Source organism: Taeniopygia guttata, chromosome 6 (assembly GCF_048771995.1).
Source record: "Taeniopygia guttata chromosome 6, bTaeGut7.mat, whole genome shotgun sequence".
Classification (NCBI taxonomy): Eukaryota; Metazoa; Chordata; class Aves; order Passeriformes; family Estrildidae; genus Taeniopygia; species Taeniopygia guttata.
In genome coordinates this window covers 16537352-16544099 of record NC_133031.1, presented here as the reverse complement: position 1 = coordinate 16544099, position 6748 = coordinate 16537352, and the positions used below count along the sequence as shown (strand labels likewise).

General features: G+C 39.4%; 1 protein-coding gene across 16 annotated transcripts in view; it reads right to left on the bottom strand.

Moving 5' to 3' along the window:
* Window positions 1-6748, bottom strand: part of CAMK2G (calcium/calmodulin dependent protein kinase II gamma) — a 255718-nt gene that overhangs the window by 147584 nt on the left and 101386 nt on the right. The window lies entirely within an intron of this gene.

Genomic DNA, 6748 nt, shown 5'->3' with positions numbered 1-6748 from the left:
GCTTTCTGTGTGACTTTTTCATACAGCTCAGTGATCAGGTGCTAGAAATACGAGGCCATTTAATTCTTATTCTCTTTTGGTGACAGTCCCACCTGCAAGTTGTGATGGTCATGTCTTTTCTGGAGTTATTGAAAGAGCAAACCTTCCTTTGTGACCCTTCACTGAGGATGCTCCTAAACTGTCAGGCTCCTGTTTCTGTTCCTTCCCTTAAGCTTTGCAAGTGCTAATGAGAATCTGAAGTCCTATGCTCTAAGAAGATAAGCCACAAAGATTTCAGGTTCAAAGTAAGAAAGAAAAAGTAAAGAAAGCAGTGGGTGAAAGGAAGTACTGGTAGCCTGATTTGATAGCTGAGAATCAGGTTGAGAAGACATTAAGTTTCAAGAAGTACACATGCAAGACCTTCAGAGGTAGGCAGTCTTGTTAAAATCTTGAACTATTCAGTGAGACAGAGAGCTACCTGTGGGTAGAGCCAAGTTCTAAAACACAGTCCTTCCACATGCATAGCTGGAAGCCATATCTGGGGCAGGTTAAAATCAGAACACATCTCTTATACCTGTGACAAAGAGAAGCTTAACATAGTACCTGGGGTTGGAGACTGCTGTTTGGTGCTGAGACTGGCTTATTCTGTACAGCAAATACTCTGCTGGTTAACTCTGTCCAGCTGCATTAAGCGGGACACACCATTCTCTTCCTGAAGAAGACCCAGCATCTTTCTTCCTTAATTGTTAGCAAGCTACAGCTTTATTATTAGAAAACAGCTGGGCCTATGTGTAATACAGCATAGTTGCTACAGGGTAGCAACTCAAATCAGTATGCAGTCAAAAGAAAAGCAGCAGATGTTTATTTTCTGGCTATCTAAATATATGTTTAGTTTAGGTGAGAATCTTTCCAGGTTCAAAGATGCAAAATCTTAGAATCCAGAATCCCTTGAAATTCTCAGTTTTTAACTATCTGTTCTCCTTGTCCTATTAATTCTTGTATCTTTTTATAATTTCTTCTTCCTTCCCTAATATCCTACAGGTACTGGGTATTATTAGCTCCTGCCACAGCTCCACAACTGTGAGTCTGACTGCCTTGACATCTTGCAAGAGGTCAGTGGGACAGCCTGCCTGCCTCTGCACAGCAGGCTCTGCTATCTCTGTGCCACACACCCATGAGCTCTGTTTCCCAGGGTGGCACCAACAGACTTGCCTTATATTTAGCTACTACCAGTCTCATGATGTTTCAGAATGTCCTCAGGTAAACTTACTAACTCCTCTGTCAGACCCATGAGTCAAGCCAGACAGCTTCTGCTGTCTCACACATTTAACAAGAAGGCCAGTCCTCAACAGTTTTTCTTTTTGGTTAGAAAAGCCTGTGCATTGAATGAAAGAATGACACCCACCTTAACACATCTGCTTGTTTGAGCTTTTCTCAACCAAACTGCCAATAAACCTCCAATAACCAAGGGAAAGAAACATATTCTCCAGAGAGCTGCAATACTCTACACTAAAGAGAGAGCAGATTATAAGGCTTCTCCTTTAGCAAGATTTCAGGACACAAGGCAGACAGCCAAAAAGCCAGAACTGCCTTCTCTTTTCTAGGGTGCCTTCCACAGCCAGCCAGAGATGGAAGAAGAGCTACAATCTCAACAGGTTGTCAAGATGTTTCAGGAAAGAAGGTGGGAATTCTGTCTAGTTTCCATTATGTTGCCATTTTCTTCTCTCCCACAACCCTGTAATCTCATTTCTTGTCACAGAGATACAGCTAAAGATAGTGAGTAACATATTAAAAATGCTGGCTTGGATGCTGCCACTATCAAATATCAGCTTGGCCAAACAGACTGAGCAATGTGGCCAGCTGAGAGACATCTGCTAAAAGGCAGCTGCAGCTTGGGAAGAGCTGCATCCAGTAGGAAACAAACCCATTGAAGAGCAGGTGTAAAAGAGTAAGATACAACATAGAAATAGAGGAAGGTGAACTTCCTCTCCCTCGGCTGTGAATCCCAGCTCATTTGTTGTTTGCTCTTCAGCCATACCTTGTCTGTTTTCATGATCCTTCCATACAACTGAGAAGGGCCTGGGTGCTCCTGAAAGGCAGAGTATATGAGATACAATAATGGAGAAACATATTGCAGTGTCTGTAGAGCAAGACAGGATAAGACCATTTCCCCATTTTATGGGTAATCATACTAGCTGTGGGAGAAGCAGACCCTGTCTCTCCATACTCTCTTTAGGGGGCTGGCTGGTGTGCTTATATCCAAAATTGCATGAGCAGCTTTCTGCAAACCTCTGTCCTATTTCACGTATGCAGCACCAAACTCTGCTTCCACCACAGCCCTCTACACTTTCCTCTGTTCATGCTCTCAGGATGTCTCCAGATTCCCAAATTTCTTCAGCCCCCACATAGAGCCTTTGAGTAGTCTTTCCTGGAAGCTCACCCTGGCTTTTTCTTAACTCCTCTCACCTGGGTGCAGGGCATGTCTGCATTAGTACGTACTCATCTTATTGTTTGCTTTCCTGTTTTGCTCATAATTTTCGAAATGGTTTCTGAAAGATCTGGCATCTCTATTCCCTGTCTACCTTAATGTGGACTTTGACTTGTGGTGCTCAGATCCCCCCATAATACCCAGGCATGCTTTGACATTTCCATTCTGCCTGCAGGGAGGGGGTGTTAGGAGACATCTCCACTACAATGTATGCGAGTACTCTGTAGGAGGACCAACTCCCTGGCTTTCCTTCATGTGTTAACAGGGTTACTAAAACTGTTAAAGGAAAAAAAGCTCAACAGGAAAGGCAGACATGACCAGTTCCTTCCTCAGACACTCTCATTGAATTCAGCTCTGCCACACTGAGCCACAAAAGGCAATGGGGAAGGGAATTCAGGAGAAGTAAAGTGGGGCAATGAGCTGCACAATACAAGCACAACTTGCATGTTGCAGAACAAGACACAGGCCCAGTCAAGTCAGAGCATCACTCAGGCCTATGAACAACAACTGGGTGTAGCCGAAGTCCAAAAGCAGCTGCAGGCAAGTCTGTAGTGGTCACAGAATGGCAATTCAAATTTCTTAATGGGAAAGGAGGTGGGATTGAGTTAATAAGTCTGTGAAATATGTGAGAAAAGAATCAAGTATGCAAGACACTCAGAAAAAGAGTACACAGCTGGTACATAATTGAAAAAGTCTCTATAGTAGAGTAGCAGTCATTAAAAAAAATTAATACAGTGTCTTGAGTTAAGTGAAAATATGGATCTTAGCCAAGAAACAAAAACATACTTTAATCATTTGCCAAATACTTGTGGACTGTACTTTAAGACTTACTTAGGCAAACACACCACCTTTGGACAAAACCGATCTCTCAGGTAGTGCTAATAACATAATAAGATATTTCAGGAGAATGTCTACATCATCTCTACTGATGGTGACATTCCCTTGCAAACTCCTAAAAGGCATATAGAGAGAATTATATTATTTTCCCCAAGAAAAGTATTTGGCTTTTTTAACTCTGGCTGTACAGGAGCTAACTCACTACCAAGCACTTGCAATGCAGAGTTCTCTTTTCCTGAATTGACTATTAAAGGATTTCTAAATTATAAGTTTTATCTTTTACTATTCTGGGGCTCTTCAAAGCCATATTCTTAATTGGCCATTATCTTACAGTTATGGGATAACTGGTGTGTATTCATGAATTACTTGATACAGCCAAGTGCCTTCTAACTTGCTAACATCTTGCCTCAGGAGTCTAGAATCAGAATATCTGATTTCAGTATTGTTTCCTTGTTTAAAAGGGCACAAAAAATATTACCAGAACTTCAGTGGTATTGAAAGTGTTTCTTAACCACCTGGTGATGACCACCAGCAGTCCTACTGATAACTCAGAACAAGATTTCTCCTTTTTTCCAAAGGACCTGAACTTTACTGAATCCAAACACAGTCCCAAAGACTGTGACTTTGATCTTTTTTTGACATACTCATATATGCAGTGCACCCATAAAGGAGATAAATTTCCTTCAGCATTGCAAACCCAGGACTAAGCACTCTGCATAGTTATTTGCTTAACTAATCCAGCCAAAGGAAAAATTTGCCTGAAGGAACATGTCAGCAGTTTGCTGAACAAAGGCTGCTTGGTCTCCAGATGAATTTCCAGACTTTTTCTGATTAAATCCCTGATAAATACTCCACAGACTAACTCCCGTTTGTGAAACACGTTCTGACTACAATGGTTCATCAGTAATCCAATTGTTAGATTCCCAGTTCTATGCAAAAGCTGAGAATATTCTGTATGGAATTGGACTTTCCTTTTCCGAAAGTTTCATGTTTATTTGACCACAAAACATTTGTTAAAGGTCACTTTCATAACCATAATAAAAAAAATCATTGAATCTCATATAACTCAGGCCAAAACCATAATGGTGCTTTGCTATTTTTGTTGCCACATGACAAATACCAATCCAGCTGCTCTGTTCTCCCTCCCCTCCTCCAGTGTCACCAGATGACCCATACAGAGGAGCTCAAGATTGTAGGAGAAAAGTCTGCTGTGAGCCAGATACTTTGGACCCTCAGGCCAGCAGAGCACTGTGTAAGTGAGAAGTATCCAGACACCACCTTTGTAGCTGCAGAAGCAGCTCTGACCTCTCCTGCACAATTCCTTTCTGTATAGAAAAGAAACAGGGAATGAGTCAGGAACGGGGAGAGAGAATATGGGAAAAGGGCAGTCATGTTTCAGACCAGGAAGAGAATGGGGATGGAAGCCAGCTCTGTAGACTGGAGCAGTTTGTCCAGCTGACCCTGCCACACTGCTACACCCACAGCACACACTGAAATGGTTTCCTGCAGCACACTGCTAAAAGCCAGAAAGGCACCCTGGAAGCATCAGGGTGAACAGTAGAATTACACCCTGAAGTTGCTGTGAAATGGAACAAATACTTAATCTCAGCTCATCAGTTATCCAAACTTAGCTCACACGTCTTTTATTTAATGCTGCCTCAGGATTCTGGTAAGGACGGAAAAAAAAAATCACATTTTCTTGTACTAACTACAAGTATTCCAGAATATCAAAATCCCAGCTATAACCTTTTGCACTTGATTCTATATATTATAAAATATATATTATAAAATGCATTTATAAATGACCAAACCTATTTTTATTCACTCTGTATGAACTTGGAAAAGAAATCTTTAAATGTTTGGTATTTTGGGTTTTGGTGGTTTTTTTCTGTCATACATTCACACTGGCATATTATTGCAGAAGAGCAGGCAAGTACGGAGATGAGAACATTGGTTTGCCATTATCTGAATGGTCACAAAGTGCTGAGTTTTACACAAAATAATTTTTTACTTCAGAGTTTCTCAGATCTGAGTTGTTTGCACAGGTTTGCTATTCTAGGGCTGCTCACAAGTGCTGAACTGTAGCAATGTTTGTTATTGTGTTAAAGACACTAAGTGCTAGATGGTTGTTTTCTTTTTTTTTCCCTTTTTTTTTTTTTTTTTTTTGTAGGTTTTGGCTGGTTTGTTCTTGGGTTTGTTTTTTTTTTTTTTGTTTTTTTTTTTTTTTAATAATACCAAGTATCAGTTGTACTGAAAAAACCCAAACAACTAACCAAACTCCTAAGCCTCCATTAAAGCTAATGCCTTATTTATTTATCTGTTTCATTCCTCTACATCCCTGTGGCAAAGAAAGAACTGTAAAACCAAGTTCTGAGATTTTCATTTAAAGTGCTAGGCAGTATAAAAGAGTGTAATTGCAACAATTATATGTGAATTCTTCAATGAACAATTTCTTAAACTATCAACAATTAATGATATACAAATCTTAGAAGTGATAGTGTTCTTAAATATATATATATATAATCTTAGGAGTGATAGTAATATTTTTCTGATGAAAAACATAAATCTCAATCATGTCTCAGATGCAGGTAAATTTTGCTCCCATTTGCACCATGTAAACAAAGTAACTCTGCTTAATTAAATTCCTGTTGTATCCTGAGGACCATACTTTGCTAGTCAATTAAAAGACCTGAACATTATAGATCAGCTGCAAATGACTGTCATATTACTTTACATAAAGGCTTTCATCCTAAAACATAGAAGATCCAGCACTCTTCATGCACTGTGTTACATGTATCAACAAGCACAATCTTTGCCTTCCTCATTTTTAACACCCTTCAAATAAAATGAGAAACCGACCAGGAATATGCAGACAAGAAGATTCACTTTGGATCTTCTGAACATTGGAGTTACTAATAGCAGCAATAGTTTTTACAAGAACTGTGTGCTCTGGCCCTAAAACATTTCAATGCAATTTGGACATTTAAATCCTCAGCCAAAAATACACATCAAAATACCACATTTAAATAAGAAAAAAGCAGCCTAAGAATAATTTACCTCAAGGATAATTACACTATGTAGTAAAGTTAGAACTGACACAAAAGAAGCAAACCACTCCTATGGTAAAGTTTTTGGAAATCCTTTATAAAATTCCAAAGTATTTTGTGAAATGTGATTTGAAATTATTGCTTCTTAATTCTTCACAGATGCATACCTGTGAAGAAGCCCTGCCTTACACACAGACACCAGCTTTCAAAGGCATATTTTAGAATTATGGTGGCTGAGCAAGTCTTTTCTGAGAGATGCAAACACTACTAACAAAGCCTATCTTAGAACCCAGAATTTTATTCTTTCCTTTTGCATTATTCAAAACTATAAAACATGAACCTTTTCCAACTAAAGATGATTTCCTATTAATGTTGTCAACAAGAAATTGCTGTCTCT